Consider the following 13,307-nt stretch of genomic DNA (forward strand, 5'->3'; position numbering starts at 1 on the left):
GTTTCTGTAATATCAAAGAACAATTAACTGTGTTTGGAGTATATTTCGGAGAAGATAATGGCAACCCACTCCAGTACTCTTGCCTGGAAAATCCCATGATGAAGGAGCCTGGTGGGCTGCAGTCCATAGGGTCGCTAAGAGTCGGGCATGACTGAGCGACTTTACTTTCACTTTTCACTTTAATGCATTGGAGAAGGAAATGGCAACCCACTCCAGTGTTCTTACCTGGAGAATCCCAGGGATGGGGGAGCCTGGTGGGCTCCCGTCTCTGGGGTCGCACAGAGTCGGACACGACTGAATCGACTTAGCAACAGTAGCAGTAGGAGGATATTTGTTTCTGTTCAAAACATCCACTGGTGTATTTGGTCCACACCAAAAGTTTCTTAATATTGGTACTGTCCTAAAGTCCACTGATGTGTTGTCCATGGGAAAAATGTCATTGAAATTTGGTGCTGTCCAAAGCATTCATTGAGATGTTTGTTCTATGACTTGTTAAATGATACAAACATTTAAATTTGCCAGAAGTTTTATGAAATTTGCTCCTGAGTGAGACATTTGGTTCATGCTGAAACAACCCTTGAGAATTGGTCCTGTCCAAAATGTTCATTGAGACATTTCTTCCATGATTTGTTAAATAATACAAACATGTGTCATTGCCAAAGTTATTGAAATTTGATCTACATGAAAAAGGTCCTTAAATTTTGGGCCTGTCCAACATGTCCTTTGAGATATTTGACCCATGATTTGTTAAATAATACGGACATTGAACTTTGTTTAAACTGTTATTTTTTATTGTAATTCATGATGAATTTTAATTTTACATTTATTTTGTTCTCCATCATGAAGTTTGGCAGGATTACTCAAGTCGATGAACAATTTCTCTCAAGTATATACTGACCTGATTTTTAGCTTTGTATTCCTTCTGTCTGTTAACAATTTTAGTTACATAAGTTTGATTTTGTCGGTATTGTGAAGCTGGTGAGAATATTGGAATGAGACCATCATAATTTGGGTGACATCTTCTTTATTCCTTTGCTGTTCATCTTTTAACATTTCAACAAATCACCATATTGAAGGGTGATACGTTACCATCAGCTTTGGTAATTTGCTCTGTCAGCTTTCCACTGCATTGTTTGTTTTGTGATACCTGTTAAACACTGATATATAAACATCTCAAATACAGGATGGAAATCATGGATCTTCTGATCTTCTGCCTCAGCCATGTCTTCCATGGAAATACACTCTTTAAACATAGTACATGAGCTCATCTAAATCTTCTTCTGTGTTCTCTGTATTATACTCAAAATTTCATTTACATCTTTCAGAGGCACAAATGGAAGTTAAAACAACATGGATGCACATTTATGTGTTACTTCTCTTGTCTTTTACTTACATGTAAGACTCAGAGAAGATATTGTTTTTGTCATAGTGATTATGGAAAGTGAAAAGCATCCTTTTATTTGTGCATTTGGTAGGAGTCATCAAATCACATTCACATTTACAATCTCAAAACACATTATACACAATGAAGGATTAATGCTGAAATTTTTTCCATGAAATGCAAGTATTTTTTCATATGTGTGTGTGTGTGTTCTCAGCTTTTCATTTTTAGTTAATAAACCACTTGCATAGTATAACCCAATACTATACTGTACATAGTAAATAAGTGAGTGAAATGTACTGGTGCCATCTTGAAGGTGTCATCCTTTAACAGTACAGCTTTTGTTCTTATTATTCAGTTGCCCAGTCATGTCAGATTTGCAATCCCACGGATTGCAGCACACAAGGCTTCCCTGTCCCTTACCATCGCCCAGAGTTTGCCCAAGTTCATGTTCATTGCATTGGTGATGCTGTCTAGCCATCTCATCCTCTGACACGCTTTTCATCCTCTGTTGCCCTCTTCTCCTTCAAATAAGCCACTGATGCTGCTAAGCTGCTTCAGTCATGTCTGACTCTTTGCGACCCCATTGATTGTAGCCTACCAGACTCCTCCGTCCATAGGATTTTCCAGGCAAGAGTACTGGAGTGTGTTGCCATTTCCTTCTCTAACAAATAAGGCATAAGTGGCATTTAACTATCAAGTCTTCTGATAGTTGTATAAATAAGAATTATTTTGTCATCTTGAGCACCAGAACCACATGAGATGATTCTTCATGTCTCTTCACTCAGTACTCCTCGGGAATTTCAACTCCATGCAGTAAAAGTGGGTTTAGAGGTTGATATCTGTTTTGAATTCCATTTTCTTGCCTCTTCAGTGAGTTTATTTCTAATAGTATTAACAGTACTTCTTCATAATGAATGTCATGGAGAGTTCTTTGAAGTACCTTGATGATCTTGCATTTGGTTCTTCTGTGTATCATTTTAACATATTCAGGGTTTTCCTTATTTCCCCCAAACACTAACTTTGTGCTGATGTCTTTCTGTCCCATGTTGAACGATTGTAACATTATCCAAATCTTGACTAGTTGTACTTTGGCAACTATAGATTCCCCTCTCTTCACAGTGCAAATATCTTTTTCTTTGATCTTATAAATGCTAGAGAGGGTGTGGAGTAAGGAAACTATCTTACACTGTTGGTGGGAATGCAAACTAGTACAGCCACTATGGAGAACAGTGCGGAGATTCCTAAAAAAATGGAAATAGAACTGTCATATGACCCAGCAATCCCACTACTGGGCATACACACCAAGGAAACCAGAATTGAAAGAGACACTTGTATCCCAATATTCATCGAAGCACTGTTTACAACTGCTAGGACATGGAAGCAACTTAGATGTCCATTGGCAGATGAATGGATAAGAAAGCTGTGGTACATATACACAATGGAATATTACTCAGCTATTAAAAAGAATGCATTTGAATCAGTTCTAAAGAGGTGGATGAAACTGGAGCCTATTATACACAATGAAGTAAGTCAGAAAGAAAAACACCAGTACAGTGTATTAATGCATATATATGGAATTTAAAAAGATGATAACAATGACCCTACACACAAGACAGAAAAAGAGACACAGAGATAAAGAACAGACTTTTGGACTCTGTGGGAGAAGGTGAGGGTGGGGTGATTTGAGAGAATAGCATTGAAACATGTATATTGTCGTATGTGAAATGAAACACAAGTCCAATTTAGATGCATGAGACAGGGCATTCAGGACCAGTGCACTGGGATGACCCTGAGGGATGGGATGGGGTGGGAGGTGTTCAAGATGGGGAACATGTGTTCATCCATGGTTAATTCATGTCAATGTTTGGCAAAAACCACTACAGTATTGTAAAGTAATTAGCCTCCAATTGAAATAAATAAATTATTTTTTAAAAAATGGAAATGATAATAAGAATCATTAAGGTAGCATTGGCTTTTCTTTTTGTGAGTACACTGTTTCTGCCATATTCTACTGAGAATTTTCAAATAAAGATGCCATATTGCCAAGCAACAGAAGTGTTATTTTTTTTTTTTTTTTTAACCATCTGACAAAATGCTCACTGGTTTTTTGGTAGGGAAAACCCTGCTAACATCTTAGGGATTCAACACCTTGTTCAGCTAAGCTGGATCAGCGAGGAGGTAGGTACCAGCCAAGAGCTGTGTGAGAGTCACACTAATAAAATCTCTCCAAATAGCAGCAGATGCTTCTTGCAGTCTACTGTGATCGTACATCTATAGGACGCTGACTCAAGAGAAACATCACTCATAACCTTGGGAGATGGGATAGTTGTAGCAGGGGGTTAATTAAGTGCCCAGCATCCTCCTCATGACAGTTATTACACGTGAACCCTGTGTAATAAGAGAGTCATATGCTTTCTCACTCCTCCCAAACACGCAAGATGTTTTGTAAATTGTTTGTGTCAACTCGTTTACTGTTCTTTTTATGTAGTGATCTGACCAAGCTCCTCCTTTCATACTCCCCTGTATTTAATGGCCCAGTCATATCCAAATATATGCCCAGTGACATATTAGTGCACCATGTATCTAGAGATTCCATCCTGGACTTTTTGTTCATTTCTCTAACTATAGAAGCTTCTCTCAGTACACATAGTAAATTTAAATCCTGCTCTTCTGTCATTCCTGCTAGTCAAGAATTATTATTACTGGCAATATGGCCACAACACAATTATTGGGCTAGTAAAGCATGATAGTGTTTTTCTATGGATTAATCCTGTAACCTAAAAGTATATATAAAAGTTATGGGATATTTGATGTCAGGGTTGTTTTCTAAGCGTGGATATTTTTGATAGGACCAAATTTCAAGGATCAAACTTTTCAGTGGACATTTTGGACAGGACCATATGCTTGCTGATCACCAATTTTTCTTCTTTTGATGGTATTCATGCGTGCTTGCGCATCTGTCTCTTTTTCCATTCCTCATTGCATAGATTCTATTTCTCTTATGTTTGTAGTTCAAAACTGTATCACAATAACTCCTTATTGTTGATAATTTCTGAGCAAACCATAAAATCATTCATCTCTTCAGCTTGAGATTTTTCATTATAAATTTGAGATCTTCATTATATATTTTCATATATATATTTCAATATATATATATATTTGCTTCTGGAAAGAAAAAAATATTGGTATCTTTTCATTTTATTACCTAACCTTGGCTTTATCCTTCTTCCATATCAACATTTTAAGTCCGTTACCTTTTATTCCATTCATTCTAGGAGAACTCCTCATATTTGTCTTTCAGGCTAGTGATTTGATTTTCTGCAGTGTCAAATTCTCTCTTCCTTTCCTACATTGTAGACTTTTTATCATTTTTACTCTCATCTTTCAGTTATCTCCTTACCTTCTAATCTCTTCTGTCTCATTTCTTATGACTTTGTTTTACTCATGTATGAGGGAAAATTTCTTGCAATTCATTTAGGATGAATGCAGCCTCTAAATTTGTCCTTTGGATCTTGTATTATATAATTTCAGAAGTATTTTCTTCTTGTGAATCTTGGAGACATTAGTACACTTCCTTTAATATAGAAAAGGGACTGACGCTGAAGCTGAAGATCCAATACTTTGGCCACCTGATACAAAGAGCCTGATTAGAAAAGACCCTGATGCTGGGAAAGATCAAAGGCAGGAGGAGAAGGGGACAGAGGATGAGATGGTTGAATGGCATCACCAACTCAATGGACATTTGAGTTTGCTCAATGGACAATGGAGTTTGAGCAAGCTGTGGGATATGGTTAAGGACAGGGAAGCTGGTGTGTTGCAGTCCATGGGGTTTCTAAGTGTTGGACATGACTGAGTGACTGAACAACAATATAGAAAAAGTTTTTACATCTCTTTTTGTGCTATGGATATCATTCTTTCTACTAGTTAAGATAGGCTAAGTGCTATAGAAAAAGAACCCCCACAAAAAAATTACTTAACACAATAGAATTTTTATTTTACCCTCAAAATAATAGCTGACAAATGCATGGGAAGATAGATCATTTCTCCTTCATTAGTTTATTCAATGACCCAGGTTCCTATTCTGTATTTCTCTACCAGGACCTGGAGCTTTTTTGTCCTCATCATGTGCCTGATAGAAGAATAAAGAATGAAGAATAGAGTGCATAAAAAGTTTTAATTGACCTTATGTTGCTGGAAATGAAGCACATAATTACCGCTCTTATGCTATTTGTTGGAACACAGCTACATGGATACATCTCACTCTGCATGAGCCTGATAACTGAGACCATTTCTGTGCCAAAGAACAGGAAATTAGTTTGATTATCTGGTAGAAGTCTATGAAAAACTCTCAAACAAGGCATTGTGTGATCCGTCAATATGTAAGCCAGGATGAAATGGGCTTAGTTGGAAATCCTTAGAAATAAACATTATTATGCAATGCTGCCCTCTGAAATCTGGTAAGATCATTCTTCACACAGGCATACAGTCTCAAATCTATTCCATAGCTTTGCCAGTCATCCACATATAATAGCAGATATCTCAGCCTACAGTCATTAAATAAACTTCTGTCCATGCTAGTATAAACAAGCAGATCTCTCATCCAATTTAGAATTTCTTTCCTACTTATTTTCAGCATGACTTATGCTTTGAAATCTATAGTGGGGGAAGTGAGCATTTGTCTTTTCATTTTTTCCTTGGCCACATAGTAGTAACTCTTTGTGACTTTTCAATTCAGTTCAGTTCAGTAGCTCAGTTGTGTCTGACTCTGTGACCCCATGGACTGCAGCATGTCAGGCTTCCCTGTCCATCACCAACTCCCAGAGCTTGCTCAACCTCATGTCCATCAAGTCAGCGATGTCATCCAACCATCTCATCCTCTGTCGTCCCCTTCTCATTCCACCCTTAATCTTTCCCAGCATCAGGCTCTTTTCAAATGAGTCAGTTCTTTGCATCATGTAGCTGAAGTATTGGAGTTTCAGCTTCAGCATCAGTTCTTCCAATGAATATTCAGGACTGATTTCCTTTAGAATGGATTGGTTGGACATCCTTGAAGTCCAAGAGACTCCCAAGAGTCTTTTCCAACACCACAGTTCAAAAGCATTAGTTCTTCAGCACTCAGCTTTCTTTGTAGTCCAACTCTCACATCCATACATGACTAGTGGAAAAAACCATAGCTTTGACTAGTGACTTTTAGTTCTACAGAAATGGGAGTCACAGTCTTAGTTCTATAGATATAGGACAAGGTTATATATAAAGACTCAAATCAATTCCTCATTTTTAATAGAATTTAGACTTTTGAATCAGTTCCCTACTGGAGAACAATCTTCATCCTATCTCAAAAATTTTTTTCTGTGTAATTCTGAATAAATATAATTCAAGGGAGAAAATGCATTAAATTTCCAGTAGGATTCATCTATAACTGGATTTTTATGTTTCCACATATCCTTCTAAACTTTATTCATGTCAATACTCTACAAAGCATGAATTCTTACCAATACCCAACAACTCCTCCAAATTGCCATTGGCTTTTCTTCATAGTCCACTGTTTCCCAGTTCTTCTCTGTGTTGTGAAATATCAGTCCAAATGCAGAACTATGACAGGTGTAATAGTATTCAGAACTGAGGAAGTATTATTACTCAGTTTCTGGAATCCACATGTACTGAGTCAGGTAATGATTATTAGTAGTGATATGAAAAGCTTAGTATTAACATAATCAAAACAGTACTTTATAAATAAAGCTTGGATATGCCATAATGTTAAGCCTGAGGAAAATTTTTCTCAACACAGATCCATATCCCTTTTCGTTGGTGCCAATTTTTTGCCTTATGTTCTGATAACCTTTTAAGTACAATTATGAGTTTTTATCTTTTCATCAATGATTTCATGTGTACTTTTTAAGTGAACACCTTGTCCCTTTTATTTCATTGTTATTATTTAATATACAAAACATGCTATATGTAATATATTATGCATTATACTTATAATGTAATATATAATATACAGTAGTGTGTATATGATTTAAAAGTAAAAATAAAATACCTAACTTAATAAACATTTTACAGTTTGCCAGATTTTACTCTTGTCAGCTTCACACACACACAAATGAATGCTGTTCTTAAGTAGAGCTTTATCTGTTTCTCGCACTGGCCTAAGGAAATCTGAAAGTGTATTTTTCAAGTTGGTGTCACTTGGAAAATTTTTTACTGATATACAAAGAAATAACATGGAAATTAAATATTTACAGAAATATTGATGTAGTATCAAAACATGTAATCTTTTCCCCATAAATTTATTTCTACATTAGTAAATATTCTTCTCTGATGCAGAGGGGAAAAATAGTCTTTTACCACACATAGTTTGAGAAGTAGTATCTGAGAGATCTGGCACTACTATTATTCTGTTTCCTATTCCTGATTTCTTGGGTCAAAAATCATGTTTATGCCTCCAGGATCATCCATCACTAAGCAGATTTTTATCTCCAAACTGCCCTGTACATCATTAAATCTAATCCAGTCTTACATTCTTCTTCATCATCCCAAATTCTTTCACTTGAGCTGGCAGGAATATGCATTCTGTTGTCAAGGCTCCCCTATGTCCTCAGCCTCTTTTCTAAATATTTACAACAACCACTGTAATGTACTCCTACCTATCTCTTTCTAAACTATTTTTCATGTAATCTTCTCTGTCACCTTCATAAATATTCTCTCCAATTTTTTCATCAACATGCAAATATGCTTTGTTTTCCTTCATGTAAATTATATAGCTATTTGTCTATCTATCTATCTATCTAATCCTTTATCCTTATTGGATATCTCACTTAGAGCATGCATGTCCAATTCAGGATATCCCAATGGAGCTTTTGGTTTTGTCCCATGAATGTGTTCTATTTGATGCTTCCTTTCCTTAGTGAATGGCACAAACACTAATCAACTGCTTAAACCGAAAGCATGAGAATCTTTGCTGACTTTTTTTTCTTCTTTCAGCAAATATTTTTGGCCCCATCTCTAAAATATATCATAAATAATTTTCCTTCTCTCCCACTGTACCTCTAACGTCTTCAGCATGATGGTGATTATCTCTAGACCAGACTACACAAATGTGCCAAGAGCCTTGTTTCTGGTCCCTAGGTAGTCACTCTTCTCTGTTTATTCCCCAAGCACGTATCAGAGTAAATATTGCAAATTGCTGACATTCAAGAGTAAAACTTGAATGCCAGTGTTTAAAGCTTCTAGTACTTTTTCTCCACACATATTATAACATGAAAATTCCCTGCAATGGCTCATAAACCCTCAGTTTGCTTCTGCTCCTTGGTGGTTTAGTCGCTAAGTGGTGTCCGGCTTTTTGCGACCCCATGAACTATATAACCTGCCAGGCTTCTCTGCCCATGGCATTCTCCAGGCAAGAATACCGGAGTGGGTTACCATTTCCTTCTCCAGGGGATCTTCCTGACCCAGGGATCGAACCCAGGTCTGTCACATTGTAGGCAGATTCTTTACTAACTGAGCTATGAGGGAAGCCACAAATGAATACCTATGATCTTGACCTGACCTCTGCCCCATCAGTTCAGTTCAGTTCAGTCGCTCAGTCATGTCCAACTCTTTGCGACCCCAAGAAACACAGCACGCCAGGCCTCCCTATCCATCATCAACTCCCAGAGTTCACACAAACTCACGTCCATCGAGTCAATGATGCCATCCAGCCAACTCATCCTCTGTTGTCCCCTTCTCCTCCTGCCCACAATCCCTCCCAGCAGCATGAGTCTTTTCCGATGAGTCAACTCTTCACATAAGGTGGCCAAAGTATTGGAGCTTCAGCTTTAGCATATGTCCTTCCAAAGAACACCCCAGACTGATCTCCTTTAGAGTAGACTGGTTGGATCTCCTTGCAGTCCAAGGGACTCTCAAGAGTCTTCTCCAACACCACAGTTCAAAAGCAGCAATTCTTTGTCTCTCAGCTTTTGTCACAGTCCAACTCTCACATCCATACATGACCACAGGAAAAGCCATAGCCTTGAGTAGATGGACATTTGTTAGCAAAGTAATGTCTCTGCTTTTGAATATGCTGTCTAGGTTGGTCATAATTTTCCTTTCAAAGAGTAAGCGTCTTTTAATTTCATGGCTGCAATCACCATCTGCAGTGATTTTGGAACCCCCAAAAATAAAGTCTGGTACAGTTTCCACTGTTTCCCCATCTATTTCCCATGAAGTGATGGGACCGGATGCCATGATCTTCGTTTTCTGAATGTTGAGCTGTAAGCCAACTTTTTCTCTCCTCTTTCACTTTCATCAAGAGGCTTTTTAGTTCCTCTTCACTTTCTACCATAAGGGTGGTGTCATCTGCATATCTCTGTCCCTTAGTTACTACCAATATAATTGATTTTCTTTCAGATAACTGAGAGCATTTGTATTTTCTGTCCCTTTGCTTGCAATACTCCCACAGAACTGTAAGCGATTACAATCTTACTATTTTAGCTTTATCTAAAATCACTCCTCCTACCAAGTCTCCTTCAGGCAATTTAAATATACTTACAAAGTGGGACATGATTAAATGACTGAACTAAACTGAACCTCTTTTACTTAATATCACGGGTAGTCTCATATTTTCAGCCAAACATGTATCCTTTTATGATACTGATTTGTTTTGTGTGTGATTTTTTTCTGGCTTATAGTTCATCCACTGCTTCCAGAACAAAATGTGTATTCCTTAGTTCAGAGACAAAGTTTGTCTTATTGTGTCCTATACTTATTACAGGGCTTAGAATATAGTAAAGAACTGATACATTTTTTTTGTATGAATTAGAATTAGGAGCAGCTGAATTAGCAGCTATTGGCCAAAATATATATTAAGCAAGAAATCATTTGGGTCATGTTACATATATGTATTCTATCATTCACATTAATTTTGGCATTAACTTTGAGATTAATACAGTTATATTGATATAAGATTTTCTCTAGTCTGTTTATCAAGATAAGAAGGATGGAGAAAAATGATGCTATATAATGAAATATCTCTGGTAGGCAAAAGAAAGAAAAACATATAAGATATAAAAAGTTCATTTTAAAATGAAGTTATTATAAAAAGTAAAACCTGCTTTAATAGACTTTGCAATTTCAGTGAGGTTAAAATTAAAAAAAAGAAGATCATTTATTTTTACAGATTATTTGCTTTTCAGCTCTAAGGACATGAGAAGGACTAAGTTTACTGACAAAGCAAAAAATAAAGTGATTTAATTAACCTTGTTAATTTAGATTTCTCTAAAAAAAAAAGCCAAGCTATATTTTATTACTTATTCAATTACAATTAATCTATTTTTGAAGCTCTAATTAAATGCTTGAATGATAACAATGTTCTTGTTTTAATTTTTAGAGAATTAGTGGTTGTTTTACTGATTACAACTTGAAACTCAAGTTTGGAAAGCCATTCCTGGATTCAATATCAAAGTTTTAGAATTTGAGTGATAATTCACTGCAAACTTTAAAATTTGTGGTCATTACTTTAAAGTGTCTGGAGGAGGAAATGGCAACCCACTTCAGAATTCTTGCCTGGAGAATGCCATGGACAGGGGAGCCTGGTGGGCTACAGTCCATAGGGTCCCATAGAGTCGGACACGACTAAAGCAACTTAGCACACACACACTTGACAGTGTATGTATGTTGCATTAACGGCATTTTCTTAAACTATTCTGAAAAATACATTTTCAGTTTAAATTGGTAAATATTTTAAATTTGAGTTTAGAGATTTCATATGTAAGGCAGAAGTAAATATTACCTCCTATCATTATTATTATTATTAAATTATTTCTAACTATTGCATTGTTCATCAGAAGAAAATGAAAGTTGCCGCAGTTCAAGTTGTCATTGTAGATGTACTCTATACTACATTTTACTCCCAGAAAGATTATCTCTGATTTTATGTGCTGATATATACAGATATGGTAATTTAGTTGCTAAGTCATGCCAACTCTTGTGAGCCCATGGACTGTAACCTTCAGGCTCTTCCGTCCATGAGATTTTCCAGGCAAGAATACTGGAGTGTGTTGCATTTCCTTCTCCAAGGGATCTTCGCAGCCCAGGGATCAAACCAGGATCTCCTGCACTGCAGGCAGATTCTTTACCAACTAAACTACAGGAAAGCCATATTCAGGTATACTTAATGTCATTATTGGAGAAGGCAATGGCAACCCACTCCAGTACTCTTGCCTGGAAAATCCCATGGATGGAGGAGCCTGGTGGGCTGCAGTCCATGGGGTCGCTAGGAGTTGGACACGACTGAACGACTTCACTTTCACTTTTCACTTTCACGCATTGGAGAAGGAAATGGCAACCCACTCCAGTGTTCTTGCCCGGAGAATCCCAGGGATGGGGGAGCCTGGTGGGCTGCCGTCTCAGGGGTCGCATAGAGTTGGACACGACTGGAGTGACTTAGCAGTAGCAGCAATGTCACTATATCAAAATTTTTCTTCAAATCTTTCGCAGTCATCTGCATACCCTAAATAACTGGTTTGACTTGGGGAAAAAAAGAAAAAAAAAAACAAAAACCTGTATTTGATCAGGGTTAAAACTCCAAATTATCAAACTCCATTTTTATTTCATAAATTTGTACTATTTTTAGAAAGATTGTATTATTTATTCAGTGTACATAACTTTTATAATTTATATAATTTTGCTTCAATTAATTTAAATAAGATACAGCAATTCTTTTGTAATTCATATGTATTTGATTTAAAAAATAGAGCCAGTTTACTCACAGAGTCAAAAGGAACATAATAGGATGTGAGTTTATATGAAAGTGAAAATTGATAAAGAAGATAAGAGAAAAAACATGAATATGCAAACTATGATTAAATCTCTAAAACATTTAATTTTGGTTGTTGTTTTCATAACAGAAAAAAGATTATAAAAAGAATGACCAAGAGATAAGTAAATATATTTTTTGAAAAGCTTCTAACAAAAGAGATTACTTGGGCAGGTACTGATACAGACTCACATGCAAGTTATGAATGAAGCAAATAAGTTGTTAAATTATATGTCATCTATCCTCTTACCTTGAAAAGTACACTTCTATAAGACAAAATTGAGCAATCCATGCAAAACTATATTTATCACTGAAAGTCAGCAAACTATCAGATGTAACTATATTTAAATATTATTGTTCATGTGTTAGTATTCTTTGATGAGCCAAGATGTCTGAATAAGTAATAAGATAAGCATAAATTATAAATATTTATAAATATATTGATATTTAAGATACAGCACATTAAATTATTACATTTTATATTCTAACATAATTTGTGTTTAACTGACAGTAATGCAAAATGTTTCCTGTCTCCCTGAAATCTGAGAGTCTTAATAAATTCAAGTTGGAGACACTTTGTTGAAACAGGAAAAACTGGAATTATCAATAGAATTCATTAAGAAATTCTAAGATTCAGGCATTAACCACAGATAAAATATTCAATGATTATAAAGAACTCATATAATAAACTACTATCATCACACGGCTATTAAAATACTTTCATTTTGTTATTGTAATTTTATTACTTAGCTCATGCAGTGTATAAATTCATGCAATAGTTTTTGAATTTTTACATTTTTTGAAGCTACAGTATTATAAAGAAATCAGGAAATAAATCAATTTATTTATTCAATTTTTAAAAAAATCAAAAATTTACCTTGATTGATAATGGCCAGAAAGTTGTCTGAATATAAATCAGTTTTTGGAAATGATTCTTTTTCATTATCATAAAAATGTTTTCTTCTCATTCAGGTTTTCTGGGAATACTGTAATGCTACTCCAGTCATTATTTCTTTACTTTAGTCAACTTGTTGTTCAGTCACTAAGTCATGTCCAACTCTTTGTGACCCCATGGACTGCAGCACATCTGGTTTCCCTGTCCCTCGCTATCTCCCAGAGTTTTCTCAA

This window comes from Ovis canadensis, chromosome 3 (assembly GCF_042477335.2).
Source record: "Ovis canadensis isolate MfBH-ARS-UI-01 breed Bighorn chromosome 3, ARS-UI_OviCan_v2, whole genome shotgun sequence".
Classification (NCBI taxonomy): domain Eukaryota; kingdom Metazoa; phylum Chordata; class Mammalia; order Artiodactyla; family Bovidae; genus Ovis; species Ovis canadensis.